The sequence below is a fragment of the Ochotona curzoniae genome, unplaced genomic scaffold (genome assembly GCF_017591425.1).
Source record: "Ochotona curzoniae isolate NIBS_2020 unplaced genomic scaffold, NIBS_Ocur_1.0 contig_4501, whole genome shotgun sequence".
In the NCBI taxonomy this organism is placed as follows: domain Eukaryota; kingdom Metazoa; phylum Chordata; class Mammalia; order Lagomorpha; family Ochotonidae; genus Ochotona; species Ochotona curzoniae.
In genome coordinates, this window is record NW_024466307.1 from 12,813,786 (window position 1) to 12,822,633 (window position 8,848).

Genomic DNA, 8,848 nt, shown 5'->3' on the forward strand with positions numbered 1-8,848 from the left:
AGTGTATGCATTTATATTCCAAAAAAGGGAGACCAAAGTAAGACCAAGAACCAGCAGCACCAACATTAATTTCTACAGCGTCTTGCCTGGCATCCTGGGCACAGTAGTTGAGGTGGCCCTACACTTACAACTTTGCTGCTTACATTCCATATTTAGTGCTCACATATTTAGTTCTCCCTCTTTTCAACTCACTAAAGCATTGATTTGGGGTGAGAGGCTTCTGACCCCAAACTTCTTCTTGGCACTGCACTATGACTGCTTTCACAGTGGCCCATACCTGTCACATGTGTCTGTGTCGTCCCCAAGCTATTTTCTGCCAGTCCAGTTCTTCTCTGAGGTTGCACCCAGATGATGGTTTTCTCGGCCTTACCTGATTCACAGTATGTTCACCGTTTCTCAGTGAGTGTCCTATGTTGCTTCTGCCAATGGAAGTCTATTGCAGCATCCAGATCTTCCAAGTGGTTGGCAGGGACCAAAGTTCAAGAGGCTTGGGGGTCTTCTGTTGCTTTCCCAGGTACATTAGCAGGGAGCTGGACTGGAAGAGGAGCGACTAGGACTCTAACTGGCACCTATATCGGCTGCTGGTGTCACAGGTGACATTTATCCCACGATGTTGGCCTGTTTAGTTGCTTCAGTTTTTCTCAGTGAACGTTAATTTCTCTCCATCTCAGATTTTGCAGATTTCTTGATTCAATATATGCACTGTTTTGTCAGACACATTTACCTCAAGTACACTGACAAGAAATGTTTGCGAATGCTGGCAGCAGCAATCACTGGCTAACGGAGCTCCTAGATGCTGAGTTTTGGCCTTGTATTAATTCAGACTGCTAGAGCTGTACAACATGAAAGCAGCACTTTTTATTTATGGGCTTGTTTTTAACTATCTGGCATTATGCCATGGCTAAGAAGAGATGGTTTAAGATATGTAGCTGTGAAAGGTTAGGTTATATTTAACTTGCTATTAATGAGTAAGCTGTACACACAGTATATTGTGTCTTTTTATAAGAATCTGTGAGAAATATTTTCTCCAATTTAGTATCAAAATATTTGGATTTCCATTCAGCATCTGGCCTGATTTTCACTTTGTGTAGCCTGGGGATTTTGTCATTATGCTTCTTTGCTCATAAAGTTGAAAACTAGATCAGCACCTTTTAAGAAAGTTCAAGACTTTACGATAGCTTTTTGTGCATTTGCTTCTTTGCTGCAATATCAGTTTTGTTGTATGGCAATGCAATGAAAAAACCAACATAGTAGATTTTGTTTACTATATTGGAGTCACAGAGTAGACATGTAAAATAGCAGTAGATACCCACATCTTAGATGATAGCTCCTGGATTCAGATCTTGTGTCTTCTCCTGGTCCCAGCTTCCTGCAAATGCAGACCCTGGGAGGCCAGCATGTTGGCTCATGTAGTTCAGTTGTTGGTTCTCTGCCACCCACATCATAGAAATGGGTTGTCTTCCAGTTGTGTTCCTAGTACCTGACTGCTCTACTTCCCATCCAGCTCCCTGCTTGAGGCCTGGGAAAGCAGCTGAGGACGGCCCAAAGCCTTGGGAGTCTGTACCTGTGTGGGAGAACTGGAAGAGGTATCTGGCTACTGGCTTCAGGTCATCTTGGCTCAAGCCATTGCAGCCACGTGGGGAGTGAATCAAGAAGATCCTTCTGCCTCTCTTTCTTTCTGCATATCTGTCTTCTCAATAAAAATAAATAAATAAATAATAAAGAAAGCTAGAATTTGCATCTCTGTGCAAAAGAAAATATGAGGTTTGCTTCAAGTACTAAAAGTATTGATGTATAATGAAACTTTCACAAAGAATTTTCATCTTTAAATTTGAAGTCTGTCTTATTTTGTTTTACCACTTTGTGAACTGCAGTGACTTCGCTTGATATCATGTAAAATGCAGGCATTGCAAACATCACCTTAACCTGTTGTAACATCACCTGTTCCCTTGATAGATCTTAAGATTTCAAAGATTAGGTACCATAATTTAAAAAGGAACATCTAAGTGCAGCTTAGCTAAACTCCCTAATTTGGAAACTTCCTAAATCTGAGATTAATATTGTAACATGCATGCTATTAGGCTATTTTTTTTAAAAAATAAAAACTTGATTTGTTATTCTGTTTTTAGTTCAGGACTTATTGCTTCTCTCTTGTTAGAATCTACAGAAGTAAATATCCCAACAAGATAATGCTGCCCTAGCATTTTGAAACGATGGCCTTTACTCACAGAATAAATATAAATTTAATAATAGACTCCAGGCAAACAGTTTAATAACCTCTGCTGCTGAAACCCTTTGCTGTTCACATGTGAATACAAGGATGCTTGACACTGACCTCTCAGCTTCGTTTTCAATCTGTTCCCCCTGATATATGGGACCAGGTCAGATCAACAGCCAGGACAAGCTGACAAAGCATGGCCAACAGAACCTCTTTACAAGATGATTGACGAAGGTTAGTTCCAGAAAAAAAAAGAAAAAGAAAAAGAAAAGAAAAAAAGAAACACAGACAAGATGGGGGTGGCGGGGAAAGCTAAGATGGAGTCATGATGTGATATCAGTGCTAATCTGAAATATGTATAAAGGTTTTATAAAGAAACGGTCGTAATGAAACGGTCGTAATGTAGGATCCCTGGGCAGTTATCACTTCAAAAGACTGTCACACTCCACAGAGGGCCACAAGACGTGATGTTTGGCAGGCTCGCTTCTGATGACGGGATCTGTGGAAAGCACCCACCCTAAGGTTGCAGACCTGAGAAAGCTTTTTGACATCTTTGTACAAAACATGCGAGGCCTAGGACTGAGCCTGCTGACTCAAACATCAGAGGAAATGAAACTGTGCAAGACATAGTTTTCAAATTATCTAGACACTGTTATCAAAAGGGACCAACTTACCTAAAAATAATAGCAGAAATCCCCTAATGTGCTGCAAAAGGGCAAAGAAGTTCACGCTTGGGCATCCCGACTCCCTATCACTGTCACTCCTGGTACAAGGGGATTACTGGCTTGCCTCCAGTCACTCGGGATAATACCAAGCCACACTATTGGATAAGCTAACTGTAACACTGAAAGCGAAGTCATCTTCAAATCCAGGCGGCTTTCTCCTTCTGCTCACAGGAACCCCTGCACCAGTGGTACTTGGAGTTCATTGAGTGGTATGTTCTAAATGCCATCACCTTGGACACTCCAGATCTGGAATGCCTACATTAGGAAAAATGAAAAAGCTGAATAGGTAGTATTGATGCTACAAAAACTTTAAGAGAAAAATCCCTTGTCAACTTATATCTTATCCTCAAAAGCTGCACAGAACCCTCACTCATGCCCTATGTATTTGAAGAAATGAAGACAGCGAATGTTCACACTAACTTGCAGCACACTTTCTCTGTATCAATGTCCACAAATCAATCTGGAAGGGAAAGATGATTTTTTTTTTCATTAAAAATGAAGATTTTTCAAATCAGGGACCAGTCCTCCAAAGCCAAGTGTCTTGAAAACTATCATGGTTACCTAAAAAGGAGATTTACTCATTAAAAAAAAAAAGCTTATTTTTATTTGAAATATATATTTACAAAGAGATTAATAGATAAAGGGAAAAGGTCTTCCATGCACTGATTTTTCTTTCCAAATGGCTACAACAGCTCCCATAGGAGCTGGAAGCTCCTGCTGGGTCTTCTACAGGAGTGCAGGAGTCCCAGTGACTTGGGCCATTCTCCTCTGCTTTCTCAGGCTGTAAGCAGAGAGCTGTGTCAGAAATGAGCAGCAGGGGCCTGAACGGGTACCCATATGGGATATTGGTACCAGAGGGTGGAATATTAGTCTGTTAAGCCATGACATCATCTCCCAAAGTTGTGTGTTCTAAAACAACATGTTTGGGCCTGGTGTAATAACCTAGTGGCTAAAATCCTTGCCTTGCATGTGTCTGAATCCCATAGAGGTACTGGTTCCCACTTCCCATCTAGCTCCCTGTTTATTGCCTGGAAAAGCAGTTGAGGATGGCCAAAACTCTTGGGACTCTGCACCTGCGCAGGAGGCCTGGAAGAGGTATCTGATGCCTGACTTCAACTTGTCCTAACTCAACTCATTGCAGCCACTTGGGGAATGACCAGGAGACAGAGGAGCTTTATCATTCTTTCTGTAAATCTGCCTTTCCAACAAAAATAAATAAATCATTAAAAAAACAACAACAGCAACAGGGATGTTGTTGAGACTTTCCTAGCTTTCTTAGCTGTGCATACCCAGTTAATACTATGTCTGACCTGACAAAGAGCCTTGATCCATGGTTCTTTTCCTGAACTGGGAGTAAATTTCTGTGGGTGACAAAACTGCTAATCTTTCTAGTTTGTATTTTACTAAAAACATGAATGAGTTGTCATTTTTATCATGGTTGTGAAATGATGATACAACTGCAAGATAAATTATGCAAGAACTTTCTATGCCAACAGTTTCATGTCCTCCAGTCCTCATTCCAGTAGAAAGAAATCATTATTTCCTGTTTGCAAAACTGCTGCCGTAGATGGTGGAGTGACATTCAGCCAAAGAAAAGGACTGTAAAACACTGTAAGTGTAAAACTTTTATTTATACTTTTTTTGGGGGGAGCTAGTCAGAAGACGTATTTTCCTTGACAAATTGCTGTCATGGCTTTCTGGTTCAACTTTGAGTTCTCTGGTTTTATGGAATTGTATTATTTGGGTACAGGAAAAGCTCATGTTCTCTCTCAGTGGATATTAGATCAACTATTTCATGACAAAAAAAATATATAGGTATGTATATGTATATATATATACGAATATATATATTTGGAGAAAAGTAGATTAGATTTTACCAAGTGTTTTCAAGAGATGCTCAGGACACAGGATGTTGGGCAATACAAAAAGCATGCGAGGCTGCTTGTCAAAACTACCTTCGAGCTGTGTCTAACCATCAAAGTGGGCTGACTAACATGACTTAGTGTAATGCTTCCACAGTTGGGAGGTCTTACTTTGTGAAAAAGTGTCTACTGGCCAGCCATTAGGTGCTCATAAACCTCTCTGTCCCCTAATTATATGATTGTTTGTCTTTTTTCTTTCATTTTTTTCTTCTAAAAAGCTTAAAGCTGTTTTTACCTTTAGTGCTCAGGGACAAATCAGCCTCATGGATTAGCCAACTTGTGAGTGACTCTGTTACATTTTATGCCAAGCTGCATTAATTATTTGAGAAATTTGGGTTTTCTAAATGTATCACTTCAGAAAAAAAAAAGCATGTGTATTTCCACTATTCTTACACTGAAAAATAAAGCAAAAAATAAAAAGATCTAAATTCCAAGAACATTTAAAACTTCCATAAATATTAAATAGGAAATAAAAGAAAGATTTTCTAAATGCATCCTTATGTAATGGTTTAATCAATTTGACTTTTGAAAAGTTCAAGTTTATTTAATTCAACAATGATTTAATACTCACTTACTACATGGAAAACATTAAAGCGACACATTAGGAAATAAAAATGTCAGTTTTCTGCCCAGCACTGAAAGAGCTTAGAGTACACACAGTGGCTTAAAAAAAGATTTATTTTTATTTTTTAATGGCAAGACAGATATACAGAGAGAAACAGATGCAGAGACAAAAATCATGCATCCACTAGTTCATTCCCCAAGTGTCTGCAGTTTTTACTGCTGAGCTGGATCAGAAGCCAGGAGCCAGGAGCCTCTTCTGGGTCTTCCACACAGGTGCAGGGTCCCAAGGCTTTGGGCCATCGTCCACTGCTTTCCCAGGCCACAACAGGGAATTGGATGGGAAGTAGAGCAGTCAGGACAGAAACTGGTGTCCATATCGGATGCAGGTGACACAAAGTGAGGATTTAACCATTAGGCTGTCACTCTGGGCCCTATACATACTGTCTTAAAAAAAATCTGTTCTAGTATTTTGTTTTCAGTTGCATAATCTTTCTAGATTTTGTTTCAACTATTTCTTTCTAAGACATATATTTTATATTAGTATTTTCTAAACATATACACGATCAAAACCTGTCTTCCAATGATTCAAGATGTCTCCTTTTTTGACCTGGCTTCCCACTTTTTCTAATTTATTCATATTTTCCTTTAGAGTTCTATTAATAGTGTGTGTTTATTCTGGAAATTTTTCTCTCTACCAATTTTTTGGTCAATTTATTTCATTCTTGTGTGCAGTCACCGAATTTTCCATATGCCACCAATTTCATACACTTTATGCATTTCTTTGATTTGTGGTCTGTCAGGCCATTAATGGAACCATAAGGAAGCTAACAAATAATTTACTGCTTTGCTTGAAAGAGACCAAGTGATCTGGCCCTTAGGGCGTGAAAGAAGATCCATCTGTTTGTCAGATAGATGCCAGATGAACAGGAGGCTCAGCTCCCAGCCCTGAGTCCTGGAGTGTTGTAACTAAGCATAGGTATGTACGTTCTCCTTTTGTGCCAAAAACAGCAGAATGACCAGATCATATGCTAGATGATATCTTCATTATACGTTTGTAAGTACATTGCCAATTGTCACCAAGTCTATGTTCATTGTGAACTTGTGATAGACCTTCAGAAATACAAAATTTCTTATTTGAAATAAAAATATGTACATATTTCTTCTAAGTGAGCTACAAATTAAGAGCACACAGATCTAAAACAACCTGATACTTATTGCTTAATGTTGTGTTTGTAGCCAAATACTACAGCGTGTCAACACACACATATACATGTCTGAATTACACCATACGTACCCATTGTTAAATTTCACCAGTAATGTTTACCTTAATTACATTTTAGTAAGCATACAATATAGTGTGGGTAGTGTAATATGTTAATCAAACACTTGTGTTCAGAGACCTATTTCATTTTCTTTTAGCGCATTAAATGTTATAAAGACGACTAAGATTATATCTGTGCACAAATTTAAAAATCGATCTCACTTTCAGAGTTTTTGAAGTCATGAGGCTAACTGCTCTCATTTCTACGAACATGTAGCCATACTTCTGAGACAATGAAGCGATACTAAAGTATTTTAAAAATACAGAAACAAGATGTGTTTGGGAAATCATGGAAAGTGAAACTCGTATCCTGGGAGATCCTGGGTTCAGTTGCAGAAACTGAGTCTGTAGTTTCAACCCTAGTATTTGAACAAAGAAAAGTTAGAGATGCTACTCAGGTCACATACACAGAAAAGAAATGTGAATATAATTCATAAGGTTTTATTTACAAATAGGGAGAAGAAAACATGTTGGAAGAGACAGTAGTATAATTTAGTATGAGCCAAGCCCTACCCTAGTGTGTCATTAGTGTTTTCTTTAAATGACCTACTTCCGGGCTATGAATCTTTGGGCTTGGAAAGACACAATCTGCACAGAGGAATGCGCTTGTAAAACATTCCAAGCCAAGATTAGCTTTCAAGTTGTGATTTACCTAACTCATAGAAGAAGCCTTCTATCTCCTACTAACAGCATAAAGTAGAAATGTTGTTTTGATATTCACCTTGACAAGTGTCATGATACAAAATGTAATGATACAAATTCTATCAATTTAGTTCTTAGGATCAAAAATTGCTCCTATGCCCAGGATGAGAATTCTCACCTCCCATGTGCCAGGATCCCATAGAGCCGCCAGTTCTAACCCTGGTGACCCTACTTCCCATCCAGTTCCCTGCTTGTGGCCTGGGAAAGCAATGAAAGATGGCCCAGAACCTTGGGACCCTGCAACCGTGAGGAAGACCCAGGAGAAGCTCCTGGCTCCTGGCTTCTGATTGGCTCAGCTCCGGTCATTGTGACAGCTTGGGGAGTGAATCAGTGGACAGATGATCTTTCTCTCTCGCTCTCTTTCTCCCTGTAAATCTGACTTTTCAATAAAAATAAATAAATTTATATTTAAAAAGTTGTTCTTATATCCATGTTGAAGATTTGTTGAAAATGGAAACAAGCAAGAGAAATGGCAGATGGAGAATTCGGAGATCATATCTGGAAATACTGTGTGTTGCTTTCACTGAAAATCTACAGGTAGATATTCAGGAATTTTAGGCCTTAATGATAGAATAGAAAGTATTAATCGAGAACAGGCTAAAACTAACAACCTAAAATATTGGAATTAACACAGTAATTGATATAGTCTTTTCTTAGTAAAAACAAAAACCTATGATACTTTGGGAATATCAAACCTATAGTTCATATACTGAAATCTGAATCTAAAATATGAAAATCACTCAAAATTTTAGGACAGGTAGAGAAAAAAAATCAAGAGGCATATATTTAAATTTGTGGGAGTGGCAAAGGGGGGAATCAGAAAAGATTAAATCTAACATGGTTATGGCTGAAATGTTTGAGGGAAAGGTAGGCAACTGAATTAAATTACAATTCACAATGAGAGAATGAGATGAAGGGAAAGTAGCCATACATGAATTATTGCTCAGAGTAAACTAGGTAATAGATCAGAAAAACAAATCTCAGCAAACTATAAGAAGTTGAATTGTGTTCACTGTATTTTCCAGCCACATGCATAGTTTGAAAGTCATTAAGAGGAAAAACATTTTAAAAATGCAAATGTATGGGAAACCGAACTATGCATGCCTGAACAAACCAATGAAGAATGTAAGAAGGAAATTATGTTTCTCTCTCCCTTTGTTCCTTTGTTGCTAATTCTCTTCCTTTCTTGTTCTGTTAAAAAAGATAAATGAACAAATAAAAATACTTCAAAGCAATAAAACTAATTCTTAAAATAATTGATTGTGAAAATACAGTATATAAAACCTATTGGATACTCAAAAGCAATATTCATGCAGAAAATTATAATAATTAATGTTTACATTTAAAAAGCAAGTTTATAAATAAGCAACATATTCCTCTACTTCAAGGAATTAGG